Genomic DNA, 7,056 nt, shown 5'->3' on the forward strand with positions numbered 1-7,056 from the left:
GGGGGGGGTTGGATTGGAGTGGACAGCAGAGTCAGTGGCAGGAGTAGGGAGTGATGGAAAAATCTATTTAGATACAGATAAAAGGTAATTATATCAATATGGTATGATGATGAGATAGAGGGAAAGAAAGGGAGATGAGAGAGAGAGATAGGGGGATGATGATGATGAAAGAGACTTGAGGGAGAGGTAGAGATAAAAGATCAACAGGCAGATAGAAAGGGTGTGTAGGTAACCATAGCAATAATAGACACTTGGATAAAAGAGCAACAGTCTGGTAGTGCACATCAAACATGTTTTATGTGTGCAGTTGATGGGCAGTTGATGAGTGACATGTTGACAGAGTGGCCTTGGCGACGTGAGTGTGAGTGTGAGTGTGTGTGTGTGTGTGTGAGTGCTAGAATCAAGTTTGAGTAAGAATGGTAGTAGGGATTAGCGTAGCCATAACTGGAGTCAAGAATGATGAGATAGAAATGAGGAATCTACTCCCTTATTTTATCTTATCTCCCACCCAATGGGTTACATAACGTCTTGTCAGACAGGGAGGGGTGGTGGGGGGAAGAGAGAGAGAGAGAGAGAGAGAGAGAAAGAGAGGGGCAATTAGGGAGTAGCCTACTCCTACATGCTACAAAATCAGCAGACAGAAAGGGTTGGCAGAGAAGAATTCTGTCAAAGACAGGAGGAAGTTGGTAAAACAAGGAATTCCCCTGTCACAAACATTACTATATCCTGCTAGACATAACTTTCCAAATGCCAGTCTACACACACACACACATGTATGTAACCATCCCATATTATCAGCAATAGATTTAGAATTACAGAATGTAGTGGTACTCATACATCTTCCATTGTTACTAATTGAAGAAGTACAAATAAATTTACTTTTTGTCAGAGAATAGTCACTTGTCATCGCAAGAGAGAGAAAGAGAGAGAGAGAAAGAGAGTATATTGTTCTCTCTACACACATACATACATGCATATACACACATATACCTATACACATGTTATCATCACCGTAATCATCATTTTACATCTGCTTTTCATGCAGACAGGAATTGGATGATTTGACAAAATCCAAAAGCTGGAGAAGTGCATCATGTACTAATATCTCTATTTTGGCACAGTTTCTACAGCTGGATGCCATTCCTAATGCCAGCTATTTTACAGGGTGTACTGGGTGCTTTTTCTGATAGCATCAGCACTTGTGAGGTTGCCTCACAACCTGCAAGAGTAAAAAGCATAAATATGGAATGGAGAGGGGAGTGGGTACAGTGTTTCAGGTTAGTGAGAAAGGGAGGGGCAATGTAGCAAAGGTGATAAGGTGGGTTGTGTAGTTGGGATCCAGTGATATCTTGCATTATGGTCAAGGTGGGTGGAAGGTATGAGGGGAAGGAGAGATGAAAAAGAGAAATAGATGTGGGTGATGATATTGAAAGAAAGGGAGGCATGGGATGGAAGGATGAATAGATGGATGGATACACACCTACATACATATATCATTAAATGTACACAGTATTAAAATAAGAGCTACTAATGGTTTCTTGCCATTTAGATATGTGGTTAGGCAGATTTTTATCATATACCTTGTGCCACCAAGCACTCTTCAGGCTCTGAGTACATGGTTTGTTCTATTTGAAAACACACACACACACACACATTTAAATACATAGCTGTATGATTAAGAAGCTCAATCACTTTGTAATCAGATGGTTTCAGGTTCAAATTGAATAGGTTGTACTTTGAGCAAATGTCATCTATTGGACCCTTGAGTTGACCAATGTCCATACATACACCGTCATTATTTAATGTCCATGTTCCATGCTGGCATGTGATGGATGGTTTCGTAGGATCTGAGGAGTACAAGGACTATTGCAATCCAGTGTCTGCTTTGGCATGGTTTCTATGATTTGATGCCCTTCCCAATGTCAGCCACCTTACTGCATGAATCGGGTGCTTTTATCCATGCAGTTTGCTAGACCACAAACACTGAGGGAGTGGGGTGGATTTATGCAAGGGAGATAAGGGGTTAAAACATGAGAGAAGTGGGTACAGGTTCTTGTAGAGGAGCTGCATGGCTACTCAAATTGAGAAAAGAGGAGCCATAGGCTGAGCAAAGTTTTCTGAGTCAATTGGTAGACAGAAACTGAAAGAAGCTCATCGAATATATATATATATATATGTATGAGGGGGTGCTGAAAGTTCCTGGCTTTGGGTAAAAGAAAATACAGGAGGAGCAGTTAATTAAGGATTTTATTCAACGCATTTCCCTCTCAGATTCACACACTTATTGCAGCGGTCCTTCAGATTTTCTAAGCTCTGTAAAAGAAGTCGGAAGGTTGCACCTCCAACTAGGTCTTTTGTGATACCCTTGAAGCCAGGAACTCTTTAACAACCCTTGTATATAGATGTAACTATGTTTGTATATGTATGTGTGTGTGTGTGTGTGTATACCTTTGTCTTGGTACCATTGACAGTTGTAAATAAGCAACACCATCATACAAGTAATATTCATTTCCAGTTTTCCATGGAAAACATGTCTGGTTATGGGAAATATTACCTTCTCTTGGAAACAGATAAGTATTAGTTACAGGAACAGTATCTGGCTGTAGAAAGCCTACCTCAACAAATTATATGTATATATTGTACATAATATATATCTATTCGGTTCTAAATGCAGAGAATATGTGAAGACTAGACAGGAATGAAGCTAGTGTGCTCTGTTGGGTGTGCAATGTCAGTGTGCATGTGTGATCAAGTGCTATGGTAGTGAGAGAAAAATTGAGCATAAAAGCAATCAAATGTAGTGTGCAAGAGAGGAGACTGTGCTGATTTAGTCATATGATGCACATGGATGAGAACAGCTGTATAAAGAAATACCAGTTGCTTAAAGTGGATGGAACTTGTGGGAAACATGGGATGAAATAACGAAGGCTGATCTCACGATGTTGAGCTTTACAGATGAGATGACAAAGGACTGAGAGGATTGATGATTCACTATACTTGAAAAGATCTGTCCATCACAGCAACATATGATGTCCTAAAATTACTTTGGCTATGCTTGTATGCATGTAACCCTGTCCCTCCACCCTTTCCATCTTGTCAAGCATTCACCTACAATTTATCCCTGAATACACATCATTCTCCTATCTACAGCGTTACTCAGCTGCTGCAATCACTTGAGAGCAGAATCAGTGCATACTACATCCCCCACTTTCTTTACTCTTCCAGTTAATGCCCTCCCCACCGGAACCACTTCCATTTCCCATTTGCATTATCATCCCATGGCATACTATTTTCACTGAACTTCTCTTGTCTGTACCTTCAACCATCGCACCCTCTCCTGCTATACTCCATCTCAACACCTCTTCATATTTGCCATTATTCTCAACACACTCTAACTGCCATCACACTCCACCTATTATAGCCCCTTACCCCTTTTGTGCATATGTGAGTGTGTGTACTAAAATGAAGTTGTTATTTTAAAACTACTTTAAGCATGTGAAAGGAATATTTCCTGATGGGGGTGACCCAATACTGAAAGTACAGTCAAATTTATTGTAAACTGAAGCTGGCTCAGACTTATTTTCACCTCACAGTTTAATGAAGCAAACCAGTTGAATAAGCTGTTATAGAAAACATGAAACCCCAGTCAAAATAAACTTTACATTCACAGTTTAACTGAAACCACTATTTTATTTGATATTTATTTTATTGACCATGAAGGAGTAAAAGGTAGCATTTGAACGGAGGACTGCCAAAAAACTAGCCAAACTGGTAACCGTCTACATCAACTTCATTACTGAAGTAGCAGCAACAACGACAGTTGTAACAACAATTACATGTGTCTCTCATTAAAACAAAATCTCTTGGGTAATTAATAATAAATTATGCTAATATTGTAACTGAAACAGTAGTGTAAGAAAAAGAGAGACAGAGTAAGGGTGATGGAGAAACAGACAGACAAAGAGAAAGAAAGAAATTAATATACGGTAATGATTATTATCAGCTGACACTTAGGCTAACTATCTATCCCAGATATCTCCAGAAGTCATTAATTAATTGAGAGTATTTGACTTAATTTTTTTAAAGAAAAATACTTAGTCTTCTAGGTACAAACTTGCCCCACGCCCATAAAGGCATTTGCACTTCTATTTAGGGGTGCACAAGTAGCTGTGTGGTCTAGATATTTGTTTCACAACTACAGTTTTAAGTTCTATCCAACTGCAGAGATCAACCAAAACTTTTCAAGTGGAATTTTATAGACAGAAGCCATGTTGAAGCCTATTGGATGTTGTGAGGTGGGGACACTTCTGTTCTATCTTCTAATTTAACACCACCTTCTGATTCTTGGACACCATTAGTTCTGCATGTATTGAAGCCATGTTACTAGTCTTCTCTTCTTCCCACAAATTCTGTGGGCTGTGCAAAAGGTTACAGATGCTACCCTTCATCCTCTCATATTTCAAACATGTCTCAGATTGATGTTGTGAGAGAACAACTACAGAGTCACATGACCTATTATTAAAGAATACATTAAATAATGTAGTCCTAGATAAACTCTGAGCAAAAGACAGGATGGTCACAGATGGAATACCTTTAATCATAGGTTTTTTAGAACAGGGACTGATCATATAATAAACAGTAACTTGGCTGAATATATCTGAATTCCAAATCATAGCAAATGCACTGAAGTGAAACTTAATTCATATATTTAGGTTAATACAATGGGTTTACATACGAAAGAACTCAGTAAAAAGGACTAACATTTAGCATTATAATTCTGATTTTGACTCAAAGAAATTACTAAGACAGCGCTAACACTTCAGTTCATTATTATTATTATTATTATTATTTTATTACTAGTGTTGAAACACCCAAAACTGTGGCTTTGAATTCTTTTGTATCATATTCCTGGCATATTCTTTTGTATCATATTCCTTCTCAAGCCCTATGTTCTGAAAGTGGCCCCTTCCCTAAAGTATTCACATGCTTGGACAATTGTTTCCATGTTTCCAAAGTTATCAAAGAAGTGGTGGTGGTGGTGGTGGTGGTAGTAGTAGTAGTGATGGTTGTGGTGGTGGTAACAGTACTAGTAGGAATGCTGATGGTGTTGGTACTTGTGTTAGTGGCGGTAGTAGTAGTCGTGTTGGTAGGGATGGTTAAGCTGGTGGTAATTGTGGTGGTGGTGATGAGAGTAGTATTGATCCTGGAGGTAGTGAGTTCAACCAGTCATTATCTGAGATATCGGTTTACCGTCAAACTCTGCTTTTGCATGTGTTTACCTCCAGACACTAGTTTTACAACAATTTGTCAGGAAAATAAACTGAAAAACTACCATATTTCCTAGTATATAAGGTGAAACTTTTAGACCAAAATTTACAACCAAAAATAGCAAGTTGACTTAAAGACGACTTTGGAGGACCAAAAATTCTATGTGAAATGCAGAAAAAATTGGAAAGATAATGACCATGTTTGAATGTTTACAAAACATGTATACACTATACATTACATCAACTTGGATGCTGGAAAATACAGTACATCTCATCAGCAAATGAAACCAAAGATGAAAGTTTAGTGATGGGAACCCATAGTTTGTTGGTGACAGCGGTGACCAGGGAGGCAACCTGCTAGTGTTGATAGCCACAGCATTGACCACCAAGGTCATGTTCACTGTTATAAGATCCATAATGGGACTTCCTTGAGTACTTCTAATGTTGCTTTACTGTTATATAATTACCCACTACAAAAATGGAAGCAGCAGTCGTCAGTGTTATTATTGTACTAACAAGTCATTACCATCAAGTCACTGTAGTAGTCATTGCAATGTTTACTAGTTATAGTAAACTGTATGTAATCTTTAACTAGTTACAGCTGTAGTAGTTTTAAAGTCTTAGCGTTAATTAAACAAAGTGCTAGGATAAGTTGGTATGTAAGGTGGGTCATGTTGGGATCGAGTATCAAATAAATAATGTAGTTTTGCTGTGTGGTAACCGGTGTAATGTTGGGGTAGATCAGGGGTGGGGAAACCCCTGCCTATGGGTGCAATTGCGCCTGCGAGCACATTCTGTTGCGCCCGCAGGCTGATGTATTCTTATGTACAAAATATAATAATTTTTTCAATCATAAAATTTATACAATATTCATATGCCTATTTGCGACATAGGTCGTGTTTCCACTGTGACTTAAAACGGTTAGACTCGAACAGAAATCGTCCGGTATTTGCCATTTGAATGGAAATTTTGTTTTCACTATAAAACACATATTGCTAGGTTTGTACCATCTCCCTGAGCCCAACTACACTTTAGCTGAAAAATATAGAATACCGCATAAGAAATATAAATGTCCTAAATTCAGGGGTGGTGTTAACGAAGATGTTATATGTTAATTTAATGTATATCGAATTATACATAGATATATACAAAATTTCCACATATAAGAGTTAGAACTTGAGGTCCGCTTGTGGACCTTTGCCATTGGAAATTTTTGCCTGCCACACTAAAAAGTTTCCCGACCCTTGGGGTAGATTGTTGTGGTTATGGTTGAGTATTGAGGTAAATTGAACTGAAGAGGGCAGGAGAACTTTGAGCTTCACTGACAGTAAACAAAAATGATTGATTTTATGGAATATATTCACTAATGTTGTTGTTGTTGATGACACAGGAAGTGGTCTTTAGTATTCTGTCACTTAAATGTTGTAATTTTTCTTTTAGTTTGTAAAATTGGTCGTTAGAACTTCTAAATATGTGGTATGGTATCAAAAATGGAACATACCAGCAAGATGTGGAGGGTAGTAAATTGGAAGAAGAACTGATTCAGTGGACAAAAAGATGATGATAAAAGGATCCATAAGAAATGATTCAGACAAAAATAGCATTAATTTTCTAGGTTGTTCAATTATTCTGAACCGATCAATGGGCTGATTGAACAAATCTATCAATAATGAACCTATAATTACTACTGGAAACAACTATAAGTCAAATAAACTTCAATAAAGAAATATATGTAATGATCATTGTTTATGCCTTGTCTTTATATATATATATATATATATATATATAT

General features: G+C 37.7%; 1 protein-coding gene and 1 long non-coding RNA gene across 9 annotated transcripts in view; one reads left to right on the forward strand and one right to left on the reverse strand.

Moving 5' to 3' along the window:
• Positions 1–7,004, forward strand: part of LOC128248744 (uncharacterized) — a 64,142-nt gene extending 57,138 nt beyond the window's left edge. Inside the window, exon 2 of the long non-coding RNA XR_008264933.1 lies at positions 6,708–7,004. This is a non-coding gene — a long non-coding RNA (uncharacterized LOC128248744). The remainder of the gene's footprint in view (positions 1–6,707) is intronic.
• Positions 1–7,056, reverse strand: part of LOC106877701 (rho GTPase-activating protein 21) — a 373,680-nt gene that overhangs the window by 49,998 nt on the left and 316,626 nt on the right. The gene's annotated exons all lie outside the window — the stretch shown is intronic.

This window comes from Octopus bimaculoides, chromosome 9 (assembly GCF_001194135.2).
Source record: "Octopus bimaculoides isolate UCB-OBI-ISO-001 chromosome 9, ASM119413v2, whole genome shotgun sequence".
NCBI lineage: Eukaryota > Metazoa > Mollusca > Cephalopoda > Octopoda > Octopodidae > Octopus > Octopus bimaculoides.